Below are 21,821 nucleotides of genomic sequence, written 5' to 3' on the forward strand. Positions count from 1 at the left end.
GTATAGTTGTGATAATTATCTCTCATCTGATAAACTATCACACAATGGGCAAAAGCTCTGCAATGGCTATGGCATTACCACTACTGATTATGTGCAGTAGATCTTAAAGGGATATGATATGCAATTTTTTTCTTTCATGATTCATTTAGTCACCAGTCAGCAAGCGCTACCTAGGTGCTGAACCAAAAATGGGCCAGCTCTTAAGCTTACATTCCTGATTTTCAAATAATGATACCAAGAGAACGAAGAAAAATTGATGATAGAAGTAAATTGGAAAGTTGCTTAAAATTACATGCTGTATCTGAATTATGAAAGCAAAAATTTAGATTCATATCCGTTTAAAGTCATCCCTTATGCTTACCTTTATGCAAATATTCTTTAGTTGTTTGTGCAATAACCTGAATTATTGAAGTGTGATTCTTTTTAGCACTTCACATTTTTTGAAGTTTAAGAACTTCCCAGAAAAATTGATAACCTAATTTGCATAAGCATTGTGATTCAAACATTTTACTGTATGAGCCAGCTTGCAGTGCAAGATAATCTGTGTCTTGTGCAGAACCTCATTGGCTTATATTATTGTTACATTGTATTTTTGTGGTTGCTTGGCCAGAATCATTTTCCGCCTCAGCACAGAACTGATTCGCTTTTTTTTCTGTCTCATTAGCACAGCTGACATTTCTGAGAGATGATATATTTTTTAGACTACACCCTCACCACCTCTCAATTGCAGATATAATGTATAATACAACAATTGACCACTACTTATTGTGGTTATTTATGGTGGGTTACAGAGATTTCAAGATATAATTCTTCCAAAATGATCTATGATATGATACACTTGCTAATAGGGCCACCATCAGGGGGTGACAGGGGTGACTCCTGTTAGTGTGTGCCTGAGTCAGACGGCAGATCACTTTCATTTGCAGAGGAGGAAGGACTTACTTAGCAAATGTTTTTTTATTTATTTGTGCAATTTCGTATTGTAACTTCAGTGTGGTAGTAGTTGTATGGTGGGGCCAGGGGTCCATAAAAACACATTTTTTTTAGCAGCAGTGTATTTATGATTATTTGACAATGCTGTAGAAATTTTATATTTAAACCCATGCAGAAATGTTTCCTCCTCAATACACAAATTGTAGGTGCCCTTTTGGCAAATATGCATTATATATATATATATATATATATATATATATATATAACATTCCAGTTTACTGCCCCTTTATGCAAGGACTTTCCAGATGCAAGTAGGCATTTTATCTAAGATTTTTACATCTGCATAAAATGTTATACTCTCAGACTAAGATTCCTCAGTGTTTGAAATGAGACAGATTAACTTAAAACTGTTCAGTTTACACTATAGCTGACTTAATTTTGAAATACATACCACTTACTAAACCCTGCATTTAACCAGATCTAATGGTATGTGTACCACAGCTTATGGTTCCACCAAGACCATATAGAGTACAGCATTTTCAAAATCCATAAGTACAACTGACAGATGGAAACATTTGTACACTATATTTGAAGTGGTGCGCTTGGCTGGGAAAAATGGGGAAAAAACAAACAAAAATATGTCAACCTTTTAAAAGTACTTTTCTTCATCTAGCCATCTACCCAGATCATTAATGTACAATTTTGAATTCACAAAATTATTTTTGTTTGCACATTTACAAATATGATTCTTTAAAAAGTGATCTCTTAATTCCTGCAATATTTTTTTATCATGCATGTCACACACTGTTGATTTAGGGGATGCAAAGTGCATAAATGTTTCCTCCTGTGAGTTTTTCTGTGGGTGTCTGTGTTTATGTCTTTGTGCTTTGGTTTGTGTCTCTATGAGTGTTTATGTATTTTCTGTGGGTCTCTCTGTGAGGGTGGGTGTGTATGTCTTTGTGCATTTGATATGAGTGTGTCTGTGTTTGTGTATGTTACTACCTTTATTACATTTACAAGTTTAAATAGACACTTAAGAATAAAGTTCATATACGGTTTAGTCACTTGGTCAAAAATTGCACATGTCAAGGGGGGGGGCCTGATCAATGGTTAAGTCAGGGGCCCCAAAATTTCTAGTGGCGGCCCTGCTTGCTAATGAGCATGAACCATGGGAGTCTGATACTCTCAGTTCCAGGAAGGTTGAATCAACTGCAAACTATGGACTTCTATGTACATAAAATGCTGATAATCATTGAGAATATGGGGTCAATGTACCAAATGTCGGGCAGACATGATTCGCTGTAGCGGATCATGTCCGCCTGACATCGCTAAATGGCAACAGCATACACTGTCAGCATTTCTTGTGGAATACTTGTGAAATGCCGCCCAGCATTTCTTGTGGAATGCTTGTGCAATGCCGCCCCCTGCCAATCGGTCGCTAGCAGGGGGTGTAAATCATCCTGATCGTAAGACCACTGCTCCTTAACTGTTTCAAGGTGAGACAGAAATTTTGTTCAGAGAAAGCAGCAGCCACTGCTTATTAAATCTCCCCCTATGCCTCAATGTTTAAGGTGTTAAAGTATATTTAATAGATGTTGCATATTCAGTCTTACGAAGTAATGGATGATGGTTATTATGTAATGGATGGGAGTTTTCCAAATGTTTCAAATAAGTAATCACGCAAGTTGTTTTTTGCTTATGAACATCATTTAGAAATGTGATTATAAACACTTAGGGCTAGATTACAAGTGGAGCGCTACCTTAGTGTGCACCTGTAAAGGGGAAAAGTTGCCCATTTACGGGCACACGTTAAATAAGCAGCCATTACAAGTGGTTTCACTGTGCATAGCGCAATTAACCATAGTTCAGCCCTCTGGTTAATGAAAAAATGTGCCCCAATTGCCCCCAAAATAAAAAGTACAGTAGTTAACATTAAAAAATAATGTTTCTTTGTTTAAAAAAAATGCACAAAGCAGTTATAAAGGGTTAAAGTGAAGGGATGTGGGGTGTTAGAAAAAAAGGCACCTAAAGTGCCTTTAAGTTAATGTCAATGGTGGGACTGTATTTTCACTTTAAATATATATGTATATGCTTATATACATATATTTATGTGATAATATCTGTATATACACATATAAACACACACACATATATATACATTTATATTCATATACATAAATATTTCTTTATTGCTACCCAACGCTGCACGAATTGCCCCCTGTGCTGCATTAGGTGGTTTGCTGTATCTTGCTGCGTGAAAATGAGGCTCCCATTGGAGCCTACAGAAGCACGCATTGTACATAAAATCTAGGCCCTAGAAGTTTCACCATGATAGCATCTTTATTTTCTATATTTAATCTTTATTTTAAATTTTTACTTAATCCTTAAAATGTCTACCATGGACTAAATTAGGAGTGGAGTGCTATTTATCGCTACCGCATTAACAGTGCTAGAAGTAAGCTTTTTGAGCGCTTCAGATTCATTAAAAAGTTTTTACTAACCCAGCGCACCGAAAAAGTCAAAGTTAGAATATCAAGACTGCGGTAATGTATTCCCCCATAGACTTCAATAGAAAGTGAAAAGTGGGGAAAAAATAACATTGGACAGGTTGCGCAAACCCAATTACGTTTAACCAAAGTGCACTAACCCAACATGAAATATAAATCAGCCAATAGGATTGAGCTCACATTCTATTGGCTGATTGGAACAGCCAATAGAATGCGAGCTCAATCCTTTTGGCTGATTGGATCAGCCGGCTTCGTTGAGGACTTTGGCCTGGTTGGATGAAGACTTCTGCCGCTTCCTTGAGGATGGATGTCTGGTCTTCAGAACTGTAAGTTTTTTAAGGGTGTATTGGGGGAGTTTTATTTTTAGGTTAGGGACGTTGGGCTTGCAAAAGAGCTAACTGCCCTTTTAAGGGCAATGCCCATCCAAATGCCCTTTTCAGGGCAATGGGGAGCTTATTTTTTTTAGTTAGGGTTTTATATGGGGGGTGGGTTGTGTGGGGGGTGGGTTTTACTGTTGGGGGTTGTTTGCATTTTTTTTTACAGGTAAAAGAGCTGATTACTTTGGGGCAATGCCCTGCAAAAGGCCCTTTTAAGGGCTATTGGTAGTTTAGTTTAGGCTAGGGGTTATTTTATTTTGGGGGGGCTTTTTTTATTTTGATAGGGCTATTAGATTAGGTGTAATTAGTTTAAATATCTGTAATTTGTTTATTATTTTCTGTAATTTAGTGTTTGTTTGTTTTTTGTTATTTAATTTAATTTAGGTAATTGTATTTAATTTAGTTAATTTATTTAATTATAGTGTAGTGTTAGGTGTTAGTGTAACTTAGGTTAGGTTTTATTTTACAGGTACTTTTGTATTTATTTTAGCTAGGTAGTTATTAAATAGTTAATAACTATTTACTAACTATTCTACCTAGTTAAAATAAATACAAACTTGCCTGTAAAATAAAAATTAACTCTAAGCTAGCTACAATGTAACTATTAGTTATATTGTAGCTATCTTAGGGTTTATTTTATAGGTAAGTATTTAGTTTTAAATAGGGATAATGTAGTTAATTATAGTAATTTTATTTAGATTTATTGTAATTATATCTAAGTTAGGGGTGTTAGGGTCAGACTTAGGTTTAAGGTTTAATACATTTAGTATAGTGGCGGCGACGTTGGTGGGCGGCAGATTACGGGTTAATACATGTAGGTAGGTGGCGGCGATGTTAGGGATGGCAGATTAGGGGTTAATAATATTTAACTAATGTTTGCGAGGCAGGAGTGCAGCGGTTTAGGGGTTATTATGTTTATTATAGTGGCGGCGACGTTGGTGCCGCAGATTAGGGGTTAATAACTGTAGGTAGGTGGCGGCGACATTGGGGGCGGCAGATTAGGGGTTAATAAATATAATGCAGGTGGCGGCAATGTTGGGGGCAGCAGATTAGGGGTTCATAAGTATAATGTAGGTGGCAGCGGGGTCTGGAGCGGCAGATTAGGGGTTAATAAATATAATGTAGGTGTCTGCGATGTCGAGGGCAGCAGATTAGGGGTTAATAAGTGTAAGATTAGGGGTGTTTAGACTCAGGGTTCATGTTAGGGTGTTAGGTGTAAACATAAATTTTATTTCCCCATAGGAATCAATGAGGCTGCGTTAGTGAGTTTTACGCTGCTTTTTTGCAGGTGTTAGGCTTTTTTTCAGCCGGCTCTCCCCGTTGATTCCTATTGGGAAATCGTGCACGAGCATGTACGACCAGCTCACCGCTGAGTTAAGCAGCGCTGGTATTGGAGTGCGGTAATGAGCAAAATTTTGCTCAATGCTCACTTCTTGTCTTTTAACGACGGGTTTGTAAAAACTCGTAATACCAGCGCTGTAGGTACGTGAGCGGTGAGAGGAAACTGCTCATTAGCACCGCATAGCCTCTAACGCAAAACTCGTAATCTAGCCGATAGAAAACAAAGAACATTTGGGTAACAGTGATCATAACATGGTCACATTTGAAATCCCTTTTAATAAGCAGTGTCTTAAAGGTTTAACCAAGACTTTTAATTTTAAGAAAGCAAAATTCAACAATTTAAGGAAATCATTAAATAACATAAATTGGGACAAAGTATTCTCTAATAAAAATACAGAGGATAAATAGATAACATTTAAAACTTTGTTAAATAAATATACATATCAACAAATACCATATGGTTATAAAAATAAAAATAAAAAATCCAAGCCAATGTGGCTCAATAATAATGTGTTAAATGAAATTAGAAAAAAACGTAGGGCATTTAAATTATTCAAAGAAAATAGCACAGACTCAACATTCCATATTTATAAGGAATGTAACAAAGCATGTAAAAAAGCAATCAAATTAGCCAAAATTGAAAATGAAAAATTAATTGCAAAGGATTCTAAGTCTAACCCTAAAAGGTTCTTTAAGTACATAAATAGCAACAAATCTAATAAAGACAATACAGGTACATTAAAAGGCGTGGAGGGTAGCATGATTAACAGTGACAGGGAGAAGGCTTAGGTACTAAACCATTTTTTTCTTCAGTATACACAAGAGAGGAACCATTGGATGATACTTCGGAACAAAATAAAACATGCCAGCCAATACCATTAACTGGGTTATGTATAGAGGATATCAGAAAAAAATTGGATAATATTAAGGTAAATAAAACTCTAGGCCCAGATTGAATACACCCAAGGGTGCTAAGGGACAAACCTCTACTCTTAATTTTTCAAGACTCCTCCTCAGGCATGGTACCCCAGGATTGGCGTAAAGCTGATGTGGTGCCACTCTTCAAAAAGGGAAGCAGGGATGATCCAGGAAGCTATAGACCAGTTAGTCTGACATCAATAGTGGGGAAGATATTTGAAGGGATTATAAGGGATTATATTGATGAGCATATTTGTGTAAACAAGATTATGAGTTCTAATCAGCATGGTTTTATGAGAAATATATCATGTCAAACTAATCTAATTAGATTCTATGAGGAAGTAAGTAAAAATATAGATTAAGGGTGAAGCAGTTGATGTGATATACTTAGATTTTGCAAAGGCGTTTGATACAGTGCCACATGAGAGATTAATGCACAGAATTAAGGGACTGGGAATAGCTGAAAATGTTCGCTCATGGATAAATAACTGGAAAAAAGATAGGGAGCAACAAGTAGTAGCAAATGGATAATACTCAGATTGGACAAAGGTAATCAGTGGAGTCCCCCAGGGATCAGTACTGGGCCCTGTTCTTTTTAATATTTTTATAAATGACTTGGAGCAAGGATTAAATAGCGACATCTCTATTTTTGCAGATGATACTAAGTTAAGTAAGGTCATTAGGTCAGAGCAGGATGATCTTTCGTTGCAAAGGGACCTGCACAATTTAGAAGTATGGGCAGGTAAATGGAAAATGAGATATGATACGGGAAAATGCAATGTTCTACATTTTGGAAGTAAAAATAAGCAGGCAAAAAGTTATTTAAATGGGACAAGACTTAGCCAAACAGAGGAGGAAAGGTATTTGGGAGTAGTAATAGATAACTAGCTAAAGATGGGTTCACAATGCAGGGCAGCGGCTTTAAAGGCTAATAAGATACTAGCATGTATTAAAAGAGGCATTGATTCAAGGGAGGAAAGCATAATTCTGTCACTATATAAAGCCCTGGTAAGACCTAAACTTGAGTATGGAGTGCAGTTCTGGGGACCAATCGTAAAAAAAGATATTGCAAGGGCCACAAAGCTAATAAGGGGATTAGAGAATTTAAGCTATGAGGAGAGGCTAGCCAAACTGGGTCTGTTTTCTTTAGAAAAAAGGCGCTTGAGAGGTGACATGATTACTTTATATAAAAATATTACAGAGATGGCAAAAGCTCTGTTTATTCCAAGAAAATTGTTTGTGACAAGAGATCACAAGTTAAGGTTGGAGGAAAGGAGATTTAATTTCCTCCTGCAACGGAAACGTTTTTTTTCTCTAAGAGCAATAAAATTGTGTAACTCATTACCAAAGGAGGTAGTGAAAGCCAATACCCTAGATACATTTAAAAATTGTTTGGATACATTTCTGTCTATAAAAAAAATTCATAGATATGATTGCAAGTATTAAATGGGTGGGTCACCTTTTAGTGGGATTATTTAAGCTTAACTGGAGCTTGTAAGTATTTTTGATTTGTATAGGTTGAACTTGATGGACTTCGGGGGGGGGGGGTTAACCTGATCTACTATGTTACTATGCTAAATAGGAATATTGCATAAATATGATATTTCATGCTAATTGCCTTCAAAGGGCTCCAATGCAAGTCAAGACATTTATATGTTAAAGCCCTGTGCAGCCTTTTTTCTAACACCTGATAACTCAAATCTTTGAGCCCTTATAACTTTTTATTGCAATTTTCTTTAAATAATTTTATTAGTGTCATCATGAGTGTAATTTTTAAATGTATTTTTGATGTGTTTTGTGCAACTTCTATTTGAGCGTAACGGTTTACCAGAGTTCTGTAAATCATATAAAAGTTGCAGCCACCAATAAGTAATAATCACCTATATGCTCCATCTCAATCATGAAAGATGAAATTTGGGTTTCTGGTCCCATTAAACATTGCACAGCTAAAAATTAAGTATTATTTCAAAGAAATGTAGAAACTGGTGGTAGTGTGTATAAAAATATATATTTTTTATATAGAATATCAATATATATATATATATATTTATATATATATATATATATATATATATATATATATATAAAATGTCATGACCACAAAAGGTAATTTTTAATGAAAATCATTGCCAACTTGGACACGCTCCCAAAACGTTTGCAATCCCCATTCTAAACTGCATTAATAGTTACAGAATTTGTCTGTTTAATATTAATAAAAACTGTAATCTACATTTATGACAGTGAAAGATATGCAATCTACCAGCAAAAAAAACTGCATCAGTTTGAACATATTTTGTAACATATTATTAGGATGGTAGCTAGTTATGTGGGGTAGGCTTCCAGCACAGGTGGTAGAGTCTGTAAATAACTTAATACACTCCCATATATAAATGTATCAGTTGTGTAGCTAGAATAGGCAGTTTCTATGGACTATTGTGCTTGTATTTTATTTTGTGCTAATTTGCATTTTTTATGTACACGTTATAAAAAATATTTTCTGTTTGATCAACTTTTAATTTAAGACATGAGAATAATGTACCAATAAGTACATTTCTAAGCAAAATTTTGGAACTATTCAGGTAGTAATTACTTTCCCTCAATGGAGGGGTTCTCGTTTCCTGTGTGAGATATAATGTATTGGGGTATATGGTGTTTGTTGTGTCAGATATATTTCTAAACCACCTGGATTTACAAACACTACAGGATACTTAACATAACTATATATATATAGTGAAAAATAAAGCTATAATAAAACCACAACATAAAAAATAAACGGCTAGATTACAAGTTTTGCGTTAAGCTGAAAAAGCAGCGCTAGTGTATTCAGTGTCCACTACAGTCCTGAAGGACTCATCTGATCTCTGCTGTAAGGACAGCACCCCAAAAAGCCCTTTTTAGGGCTAGAACATCAGTCTGCTTTTTTTTTTTTCCTGTGTAATCTATTTGCAGTTGCCTGCCTGCCAGCGTGTGTGTCAGGTTCACAGCGTATACTGTGCCCACTTGCCCAGTGCCACCACTCATATCTGGTGTAAGAGTAGTGTACATTTAAAAAAAACAAACACTTTTTTGACTGTGAAATAATAGCAGTCAGTTTCCTTCACATGTGTTCATTTCAGGGCCTGCCAGTGCAACTCATATCTGGTGTAACAGTAGTGTACATTGACCCCTTAATGACCACAGCACTTTTCCATTTTCTGTCCGTTTGGGACCAGGGTCATTTTTACATTTCTGCGGTGTTTGTGTTTAGCTGTAATTTTCCTCTTACTCGTTTACTGTACCCACACATATTATATATCGTTTTTCTCGCCATTATATGGACTTTCTAAAGATACCATTATTTCATCATATCCTATAATTTACTATAAAAAAATTATAAAATATGAGGAAAAAATGGAAAAAAACACACTTTTTCTATCTTTGACCCCCAAAATCTGTTATTCATCTACAACCACCAAAAAACACCCATGCTAAATAGTTTCTAAATTTTGTCCTGAGTTTAGAAATACCCAATGTTTACATGTTCTTTGCTTTTTTTGCAAGTTATAGGGCCATAATTACAAGTAGCACTTTGCTATTTCCAAACCATTTTTTTTCAAAATTAGCGCTAGTTACATTTGAACACTGATATCTGTCAGGAATCCCTGAATAGCCATTGACATGTATATATATTTTTTTAGAAGACATCCCAAAGTATTGATCTAGGCCCATTTTGGTATATTTCCTGCCACCATTTCACCACCAAATGCGATCAAATAAAAAAAATTGTTCACTTTTTCACAATTTTTTTCACAAACTTTAGGTTTCTCACTGAAATTATTTACAAATAGCTTGTGCAATTATGGCATAAATGGTTGTACATTTTTCTCTGGGATCCCCTTTGTTCAGAAATAGCAGACATATATGGCTTTGACGTTGCTTTTTGATCATTAGAAGGCCGCTAAATGCCATTGCGCACCACACGTGTATTATGTCCAGCAGTGAAGGGGGTAATTAGGGAGCATGTAGGGAGCTTTTTGGGGTAATTTTAGCTTTAGTGTAGTGTAGTAGACAACCCAAAGTATTGATCTAGGCCCATCTTGGTATATTTCATGCCACCATTTCACCGCCAAATGCGATCAAATAAAAAAAATATTTGTGCAACTCTGGCACAAATGGTTGTAAATGCTTCTCTGGGATCCCCTTTTTTCAGAAATAGTAGACATATATGGCTTTGGCATTGCTTTTTGTTAATTAGAAGGCCGCTAAATGCCGTAGCGCACCACACGTGTATTATGCTCAGCAGTGCAGGGGTTAATTAGGAAGCTTGCAGGGTTAATTTTAGCTTTAGTGTAGAGATCAGCTTCCCACCTGACACATCAGACCCCCTGATCCCTCCCAAAGAGCCCTCTTCCCTCCCCCACCCCACAATTGTCCCCGCCATCTTAAGTAATGGCAGAAAGTCTGCAAGTACTAAAATAAAAGGTATCTTTTTTTATATATATATATATATATATTTTAGCATATTTACATATGCTGTTGTGTAGGATCCCCCCCTTAGCCCCCAACCTCCCTGATCCCCCCAAAACAGCTTCCTAACCCTCCCCCTCTGCCTTATTGGGGGCCATATTGGGTACTGGCAGCTGTCTGCCAGTACCCAGTTTGCAAATAAAATGGTTTTTTTTTATTTTTATTTCATTTTTCTGTAGTGTAGCTTCCCCCCCCCCAAGACCAATCCCCCACCCGCTCCCAGATCACTTAGATTTCCAAGTACTAAATATTTTGCACCCCTTTCTCCCACTTATAAAAACATTTTTTTTCTGTAGTGTAGAGGTTCCCCCCCGCTCCCTCCCCATGCACGCGCCCACCCGCCTCCTCCCGTGCAAACGCGCGCGCCCCCGGCGATCCCGCGCCCGATCCCGCCCCCCTCTCTGACAAGGACCCCATCGATGGCCGCCCACCCGCCTCCCACTTCAGCTCCCACCCACCAACGAATGCGGCCATCGATGCCCGGTGCAGAGAGGGCCACTGAGTGGCTCTCACTGCACTGGAGGGGTAAAATTTGTTATTGCAGGATGCCTCGATATCGAAAATAACACAAAACTTATATAAATAAAATTTGTTATTGCAGGATGCCTCGACTAAATATTTTGCCCGCCCCCGATCCCGCCCCCTCTCTGACAAGGACCCCATCGATGGCCGCCCACCCGCCTCCCACTTCAGCTCCCACCCACCAACGAATGCGGCCATCGATGCCTGGTGCAGAGAGGGCCACTGAGTGGCTCTCTCTGCACTGGAGGGGTAAAATGTGTTATCGCAGGATGCCTCGATATCGAGGCATCCTGCAATAACCGGAAATCAGCTGGAAGCGATCAGGATCGCTTCCAGCTGCTTTCCAAACCGAGGACGTACACCATACGTCCTCAGGCGTTAACTGTATTTTTTCTGAGGACGTATGGCGTACGTCCTAGGTCATTAAGGGGTTAAAAGAAAACTAGAAATTTGACTGTGAAATAATAGCAGTCAGTTTCCTTCACGCGTGTGCGTTTCAGGGCCTGCCAGGGCACAGTGTCACAACAGTGCAACTCATATCTGGTGTAACAGTAGTGTACATTAAAAAAAACTAGAAATTTGACTGTGAAATAATAGCAGTCAGTTTCCTTCACGCGTGTGCGTTTCAGGGCCTGCCAGGGCACAGTGTCACACCAGTGCAACTCATATCTGGTGTAACAGTAGTGTACATTTAAAAAAAACTTAGAAATTTGACTGTGAAATAATAGCAGTCAGTTTCCTTCACATGTGTGCGTTTCAGGGCCTGCCAGGGCACAGTGTCACACCAGTGCAACTCATATCTGGTGTAACAGTAGTGTACATTAAAAAAAAAAACTAGAAATTTGACTGTGAAATAATAGCAGTCAGTTTCCTTCACGCGTGTGCGTTTCAGGGCCTGCCAGGGCACAGTGTCACACCAGTGCAACTCATATCTGGTGTAACAGTAGTGTACATTAAAAAAAAACCTAGAAATTTGACTGTGAAATAATAGCAGTCAGTTTCATTCACACGTGTGCGTTTCAGGGCCTGCCAGGGCACAGTGTCACACCAGTGCAACTCATATCTGGTGTAACAATAGTGTACATTAAAAAAAAAAAAACTAGAAATTTGACTGTGAAATAATAGCAGTCCGTTTCCTTCACACATGTGCGTTTCAGGGCCTGCCAGGGCACAGTGTCACACCAGTGCAACTCATATCTGGTGTAACAGTTGTGTACATTATAAAAAAACTAGAAATTTGACTGTGAAATAATAGCAGTCAGTTTCCTTCACGCGTGTGCGTTTCAGGTCCTGCCAGGGCACAGTGTCACACCAGTGCAACTCATATCTGGTGTAACAGTAGTGTACATTAAAAAAAAACTAGAAATTTGACTGTGAAATAAAAGCAGTCAGTTTCCTTCACGCGTGTGCGTTTCAGGGCCTGCCAGGGCACAGTGTCACACCAGTGCAACTCATATCTGGTGTAACAGTAGTGTACATTAAAAAAAAAAATAGAAATTTGACTGTGAAATAATAGCAGTCAGTTTCCATCACACGTGTGCGTTTCAGGGCCTGCCAGGGCACAGTGTCACACCAGTGCAACTCATATCTGGTGTAACAGTAGTGTACATAAAAAAAAAAATACAATTTTGACTGTAATAGATTGAATAGCAGTTAGTTGTCTGCAAGCGTGTGTGTCAGGCCTACAGCGTCTACTCTGCCAACTTCTGCCAGTGCACAGTGCCACTCATATCTGTTGTCACAGTAGCTTGCACGCATAGTACCACTAATCGAAAAAAAAATGACAGGCAGAGGCAGGCCACCCCGCAAGGGCCGTCGTGGTCGCGGTGCTGTGATTCCCTATGGCCCTAGAATAATGCAGTGCGGTGCGTTAAACGGGGAGTTTGGGCTGTCACTATGAAGCGGGCGTAACCCTTACACTACCTGATCGATACAACATCATACCTGATGTTTTAAAGCACCTTATTCCAAACAATTTAGGAATGTTAGGTGATTTATGCCCTTTATGGATTAAAACCAGACTCGGCATCAACTATGTAATTTTCCATGGGAGTTTTGCCATGGATCCCCCTCCGGCATGCCACAGTCCAGGTGTTAGTCCCCTTGAAACAACTTTTCCATCACTATTGTGGCCAGAAAGAGTCCCTGTGGGTTTTAAAATTTGCCTGCCTATTGAAGTCTATGGCGGTTTGCCCGTTCGCGAACATTTGCGGAAATTCGCGTTCGCGAACGCAAAATTTTAGGTTTGCAACATCACTAATTACGAGTCTTGCAAGTTTAGCGGCACCACACACTTTTTTGGCCTTACCGCAATCCGACTTACGTAAACTTTGTAAACCCTTTTTTCTATGGCACTTCCATAGTGCTGGTATTACGAGTCTGTCCTGGGAGGCCAAAAAGTGAGTGGTACAACCTCTACCTACAAGATTCCTAACGCATTCTAAAGTCAGTAGTTATGAGTTTTACATTACAACGCTGTAGCATAAAACTCATAACTAAAGTGCTAAAAAGTACACTAAACACCCAAAAAACTACCTATTAACCCATAAACCGAGGCCCTCCCACATAGTAAACACTATAATAACATTTTTAACCCAAATCTGCTGCTCCGGACATCGCCACCACTAGAATAAAAATATTAACCCCTAAATCGCCACACTCCCACCTCGCAAACACTAGTTGAATATTACTAACCCCTAATCTGCTGCCCCTAACATCGCCTCAACCTACATTATACTTATTAACCCCTAATTTTCCACTCCGGACATCGCCGCAACCTACATTATATTTATTAATCCCTAATCTGCCGCCACCAACGTCTCTGCCACTATATTAAATGTATTAACCCCTAAATCTAAGTCTAACCCTAACACCCCCTAACTTAAATATAATTTAAATAAATCTAAATAAAATTACTATAATTAACTACATTATTCCTATTTAAAACTAAATACTTACCTATAAAATAAACCCTAAGCTAGCTACAATATAACTAATAGTTACATTGTAGCTAGCTTAGGGTTTATTTTTATTTTACAGGCAAGTCTGTATTTATTTTAACTAGGTAGAATAGTTACTAAATAGTTATTAACTATTTAATAACTACCTAGCTAAAATAAATAAAAAAATTGGCCTGTAAAATAAAACCTAACCTAAGTTACACTAACACCTAACACTACACTACAATTAAATAAATTAACTAAATTGAATACAATTAAATACATTGAATTACATTAGCTAAATCACAAAAAAAACACTAAATTACAGAAAATAAAACACAAATTACAGATCTTTAAACTAATTACACCTAATCTAATAGCCCTATCAAAATATAAAAGCCCCCCAAAATAAAAAAAAACCCTAGCCTAAACTAAACTATCAATAGCCCTTAAAAGGGCCTTTTGCAGGGCATTGCCCCAAAGAAATAAGCTCTTTTACCTGTAAAAAAAAATACAAACAACCCCCCCAACAGTAAAACCCACCACCCACACAACCAACCCCCCAAATAAAAGCCTAACTAAAAAAACCTAAGCTCCCTCTTGCCCTGAAAAGGGCATTTGGATGGGCATTGCCCTTAAAAGGGCATTTAGCTCTATTGCAGGCCCAAAGCCCTAACCTAAAAAAAACCCCACCCAATACACCCTTAAAAAAATCCTAACACTAACCCCTGAAGATTCACTTCCCGGGAGAAGTCTTCATCCAAGCAGCAAGATGTCCTCAAGGAAGCCGGCAGAAGTGGTTCTCCAGACGGGCAGAAGTGGTCCTCCAGACGGGCAGAAGTCTTCATCCAGACGGCATCTTCTATCTTCATCCTTCCGACGCGGTGCGGCTCCATCTTCAAGACATCCGGCGCGGAGCATCCTCTTCAAACGTCTTCTTTGGAATTAATATCACTTTAAGTGATGTCATCCAAGATGGCGTCCCTTAGATTCCAATTGGCTGATAGAATTCTATCAGCCAATTGAAATTAAGGTAGAAAAAAAATCCTATTGGCTGATGCAATCAGCCAATATGATTTAGCTGGCATTCGATTGGCTGTTCCAATCAGCCTATAGAATGTGAGCTCAATCCTATTGGCTGATTGGATAAGCCAGTAGGATTGAAGTTCAATCCTATTGGCTGATTGCATCAGCCAAAAGGATTTTTTTTTTACCTTAATTCCGATTGACTGATAGAATTCTATCAGCCAATCAGAATCTAAGGGACGCCATCTTGGATGACATCACTGAAAGTGATATTCATTCCAAAGAAGATGTCGTTTGAAGAGGATGCTCCGTGCCGGATGTCTTGAAAATGGAGCCACTCCGCGTCGGAAGGATGAAGATAGAAGATGCCGTCTGGATGAAGACTTCTGCCCATCTGGAGGACCACTTCTGCCTGTCTGGAGGACCACTTCTGCCGGCTTCCTTGAGGACATCTTGCTGCTTGGATGAAGACTTCTCCCTGTAAGTGAATCTTCGGGGGTAAGTGTTAGGATTTTTTTAAGGGTGTATTGGGTGGGTTTATTTTTTTTGTTAGGGCTTTGGGCCTGCAATAGAGCTAAATGCCCTTTTCAGGGCAATGGGGAGCTTAGGTTTTTTTTAATTAGGGTTTTATTTGGGGAGTTGGTTGTGTAAGTGGTGGGTTTTACTGTTGGGGGGGTTGTTTGTATTTTTTTAACACAGGTAAAAGAGCTGATTTCTTTGGGGCAATGCCCCGCAAAAGGCCCATTTAAGGGCTATTAATAGATTAGTTTAGGCTAGGGTTTATTTTTATTTTGGGGGGCTTTTTTATTTTGATAGGGCTATTAGATTAGGTGTAATTAGTTTAAAGATCTGTAATTTGTTTTTTATTTTCTGTAATTTAGTGTTGTTGTTTTTTGTGATTTAGCTAATTTAATTTATTTAATTGTAGTGTAGTGTTAGGTGTTAGTGTAACTTAAGTTAGGATTTATTTTAAGAGTCAATTTCTATTTATTTTAGCTAGGTAGTTATTAAATAGTTAATAACTATTTAGTAACTATTCTACCTAGTTAAAACAAATACAAACTTGACTGTAAATTAAAAATAAACCCTAAGTTAGCTACAATGTAACTATTAGTTATATTGTAGCTATCTTAGGGTTTATTTTATAGGTAAGTATTTAGTTTTAAATAGGAATAATTTAGTTAAATATAGTAATTTTATTTAGATTTATTTAAATTATATTTAAGTTAGGGGGTGTTAGGGTTAGGGTTAGACTTAGATTTAGGGGTTAATACATTTAATATAGTGGCGGTGACCTAGGGGGCGGCAGATTAGGGGTTAATACGTGTAGGTAGGTTGCTGCGACATTGGGGGAGGGAGATTAGGGGTTAATAAATATAATGTAGGTGTCGGCGATGTTGGGGGCAGCAGATTAGGGGTTAATAAGTATAATGTCGGTGGCGGCGGTGTCCGGAGGGGCAGATTAGGGGTTAATAAGAATAATGTAGGTGGCGGCAAAGTCGGGGGTAGGAGATTAGGGATTAGGGGTGTTTAGACTCGGGGTTCATGTTAGGGTGTTAGGTGTAATCATAAATTATGTTTCCCCATAGGAATTAATGGGGCTGTGTTACTGAGTTTTACGCTGCTTTTTTGCAGGTGTTAGATGTTTTCTCAGCCGACTCTCCCCATTGATGTCTATGGGGAAATCGTGCACGAGCATGTATGACCAGTTCACTGCTCACTTAAGCAGCGCTGGTATTTGAAGTGCGGTATGGAGCTCACTTCTTGTCTTTTAACGCCGGGTTTGTAAAAATCTGTAATACCAGCGCTGTAAGTAAGTGAGCAGTGAGAATAAACTGCACGGTAGCACCGCATAGCTCATAACGCAAAACTCGTAATCTGGCCGAAAGTAATGCAATGTGATATTGTAAACAAATATCAAGGATGTTTCTTATTAGTTCTGAAAAAAAATCCAAATTATATAACTGCTAAGGCACCATAACGGAGTGGGGGGGGGGGGGGGTGAAAGAGCTGCTTATAACAGAGTTAAGATGTTATAATAGGGTTAAAGAGTATACGCAGGTGCTGTGTTACCTTTAACCCTTTTGTTCAACATTGAAGTGTCTATAGCCACGCCCCTATTCCATGATTAACCACAAGAGCAATTAGCAAGTCTGACACGTGAATTGCCATAACCAGGCAGATTTCTCAAGGTAATTTCACATAGAATAATCTTCTATCAAATATCTTTTGAACTTTATTTGAACAATTATTAGATATATCCTTTATATGACTACTAAAAAAGAAAAGACATGTGATGCAAGACTATACATTTTAAACATGATCTCTCTTTAAAGGATCACTAAACACAGAAGAACAGAATAATCAATACATATATAATAAAAAGACAATGCAAAAGCACTTGGTTTGAATGTCAAATAAGTGGTAGATGTCTTTCTGACAGATTTTAAAGTTAGTTCTATTTTCCTTCTCTTTGTATCATGTGACAGCCATCAGCCAATCACAAAATACATAAATGTATATTCTGTGAATCAGTTTTAGCTGGTGCCTCAGAAAATGTGCATATAAGAAGATTGTGCACATTTAAATAATGTAAGTGAATTGGAAAGTTGTTTAAATTGTGTGCTCTATCTGAATTATAAAAGTTTAATTTTGACATTTTGTGTTGCTAACGAGACCCCTCAGATCCCTAACAAACATCTATGAATCTAGCCCTACTTTAAATGATTTAACAGTAAAATAGATTTGTTTTTACAAATCTGTTTTGTTTGGAATTCTGGTTTCTTAATAAAGGGTAACTGTGTCTAATTCATGCTTGCAATTTTATTTTTAAATGTAGAAAAAATCTTGAGCTATACATCCCACCGACTAGTGTTAGAGTCTGCTAATTTGTGTACAGAGTGCTTCATTAGTGAACGAAGGCTCTGACCATAATTGCTTGAACTGAGCATTAAAAAAGGTCTGGGTCATTATTAGCTGTGACTTGTACTAGTTAATTAACCTCAAATAAATAAGAACACAGAGTCACAAATAAGTATGCTAATTAGTCAATAACTAGAAAATGAGTCATGTTCAAACTATGTATACAAAGTTTTCAAAGTGTTCTTTAAAAATAAAAATGAACCCCAAATATTGCAGTTCAAGTTTAAAGGGACATGTAAATGGAGAAATGTTCATACATAAATGTTGTTTACATGGTTTAAACTGATACTAAAATGTATGGTTGTGTTCCGTCGACCACATGAATTAATTGGTCACTGACTGATAAAGGGAATTCCCAAAACTTGAAGAGATGCAAAATCTTACACAAGCATTAAAGGGACAGACTACTCCAGACTTGTTATTGTTTAAAAATATAAATAATCCATTTATTACCCATTCCCCAGTTTTGCATAAGAAACACTGTTATATTAATACACTGATTACCTCTGTGATTACTGTGTTTCTAAGCCTCTGTCGACTGCCCCATTATCTCAGTTCTTTTGACAGACATGCTTAGAGACCTACCTATGTTTAGCTTTCCACAAAGAATACCAAGAGAGCAAAGCAAATTTGATGATAAAAGTAAATTGGAAAGTTCTTTAAAATTGCATGCCCTATCTGAATCATGAGACTTTAATTTTGACTAGACTGTCCCTTTAAGACAAAATGTTGGAACTACTTTTTTTAAAATAACCAAAAACAGCATGAAAAGAAGGGGGAATTATTAATGTCCATATAAAATTACAGAAATTAAGTATTGGAAATTTTAATATGAAAATCCATAAGCCTGTAATTTTCAAAAGAAAGATTTATTACATTTTAAAGGGACCTTAATTTACATAACTTTAACAAAACATTAGCACAGCAGCACATTTAAAATATGGTCACTAGTATTTTTTTATTATATATGTGTTTGTAAAAATGCTACTTTTAAAAAGTATTACGGATTTGCGCTATGGTACATTGTGCATGTGACTCATGTTAAACACAATAGAAGGCGGTGTTTACTGACAATCTTATGTTCCAAGTACTGGTGGTATTTGTTATGACACCACTGGCACTCAAATATCTACAAGAGGTAAATCCATATGTATGGGACCTACTGCCATATCAACAGTGGTTTGTATGCATAGTATATGACTGTTATAAAAGCAGAAATAGCATCATTCAGAAATTCACGCTACAAAAAAGTTAAGAATAAACTTTGAAATGTGGTACTGGGAGCACCAAATATTACAGTTTTGCCTTAGAACAGAATTTAAATGACACAACATAATGTGCAATTATGTACTGAAACGTTTAATAGCAGCAACGACCCTTTGTTACAGTCATATATATTTAGGTTTTTGTCCTTTTTTTTTCATGGCCATTGGTTTTTCATTGTTGGCCAACAATGACAGCTGTCACATTGTAAAAAGATAACTGCTTGTAACATTAACAGTAACAATACATCAGGGGTGAGCCAGAAAATATAATTTTGTTTACATGCAGGGTGGGTAAATGCAGTTTTTAAATTCCTATTAATGAAAGCACTTATTAAAGAGACACTGTACTCACAGTCAGTGGCGTATTTAGGTTTTGCGCTGCCTCCACAAGGTTTTAGGTCTTTTTTTGGACATAATATTTTTTGGTCAGGGAGTAATGTGAATTTTTTTCAAGATATATTTTTTCCAAGATAAATGTTCACACACACAAACAGTCACAGACACAAAAATACACACACATATACACATATACACACACCGTCACAGACACATACACACACACAAACAGTCACAGACACAAAAAAACACACACATATACACATATACACACACCATCACAGACACATACACACACACAAACAGTCACAGACACAAAAATACACACACATATACACATATACACACACCGTCACAGACACATACACATACACACACACAAACAGTCACAGACACAAAAAACAGAATTTATGCTTACCTGATAAATTACTTTCTCCAACGGTGTGTCCGGTCCACGGCGTCATCCTTACTTGTGGGATATTCTCTTCCCCAACAGGAAATGGCAAAGAGTCCCAGCAAAGCTGGTCACATGATCCCTCCTAGGCTCCGCCCACCCCAGTCATTCGACCGACAGACAGGAGGAAATATATATAGGAGAAACCATATGATACCGTGGTGACTGTAGTTAGAGAAAATAATTCATCAGACCTGATTAAAAAACCAGGGCGGGCCGTGGACCGGACACACCGTTGGAGAAAGTAATTTATCAGGTAAGCATAAATTCTGTTTTCTCCAACATTGGTGTGTCCGGTCCACGGCGTCATCCTTACTTGTGGGAACCAATACCAAAGCTTTAGGACACGGATGAAGGGAGGGAGCAAATCAGGTCACCTAAACGGAAGGAACCACAGCTTGCAAAACCTTTCTCCCAAAAATAGCCTCCGAAGAAGCAAAAGTATCAAATTTGTAAAATTTGGCAAAAGTGTGCAGTGAAGACCAAGTCGCTGCCTTACATATCTGGTCAACAGAAGCCTCGTTCTTGAAGGCCCATGTGGAAGCCACAGCCCTAGTGGAGTGAGCTGTGATTCTTTCAGGAGGCTGCCGTCCGGCAGTCTCATAAGCCAATCGGATAATGCTTTTAAGCCAAAAGGAAAGAGAGGTAGAAGTCGCTTTTTGACCTCTCCTTTTACCAGAATAAACAACAAACAAGGAAGATGTTTGTCTGAAATCTTTAGTAGCCTCTAAATAGAATTTTAGAGCACGGACTACGTCCAAATTGTGTAACAAACGTTCCTTCTTTGAAACTGGATTCGGACACAAAGAAGGTACAACTATCTCCTGGTTAATATTTTTGTTAGAAACAACTTTCGGAAGAAAACCAGGCTTAGTACGCAAAACCACCTTATCTGCATGGAACACCAGATAGGGCGGAGAACACTGCAGAGCAGATAACTCTGAAACTCTTCTAGCAGAAGAAATTGCAACCAAAAACAAAACTTTCCAAGATAGTAACTTAATATCTATGGAATGTAAAGGTTCAAACGGAACCCCTTGTAGAACTGAAAGAACTAGATTTAGACTCCAGGGAGGAGTCAAAGGTCTGTAAACAGGCTTGATCCTAACCAGAGCCTGAACAAATGCTTGAACATCTGGCACGGCTGCCAGTCTTTTGTGAAGTAAAACAGATAAAGCAGAGATCTGTCCCTTTAGAGAACTTGCAGATAATCCTTTCTCCAAACCTTCTTGTAGAAAGGATAGAATCTTAGGAATTTTTATCTTGTTCCATGGGAATCCTTTGAATTCACGCCAACAGATATATTTTTTCCATATTTTATGGTAAATTTTTCTAGTTACAGGCTTTCTAGCCTGAATCAGAGTATCTATTACAGAATCTGAAAAGCCACGCTTTGATAAAATCAAGCGTTCAATCTCCAAGCCGTCAGTTGGAGGGAAACCAGATTCGGATGTTCGAATGGACCCTGAACAAGAAGGTCCTGTCTCAAAGGTAGCTTCCATGGTGGAGCCGATGACATATTCACCAGGTCTGCATACCAAGTCCTGCGTGGCCACGCAGGAGCTATCAAGATCACCGAGGCCCTCTCCTGATTGATCCTGGCTACCAGCCTGGGAATGAGAGGAAACGGTGGGAATACATAAGCTAGGTTGAAGGTCCAAGGTGCTACTAGTGCATCTACTAGAGTCACCTTGGGATCCCTGGATCTGGACCCGTAGCAAGGAACCTTGACGTTCTGACGAGACGCCATCAGATCCATGTCTGGAATGCCCCAT

The sequence above is a fragment of the Bombina bombina genome, chromosome 6 (genome assembly GCF_027579735.1).
Source record: "Bombina bombina isolate aBomBom1 chromosome 6, aBomBom1.pri, whole genome shotgun sequence".
In the NCBI taxonomy this organism is placed as follows: domain Eukaryota; kingdom Metazoa; phylum Chordata; class Amphibia; order Anura; family Bombinatoridae; genus Bombina; species Bombina bombina.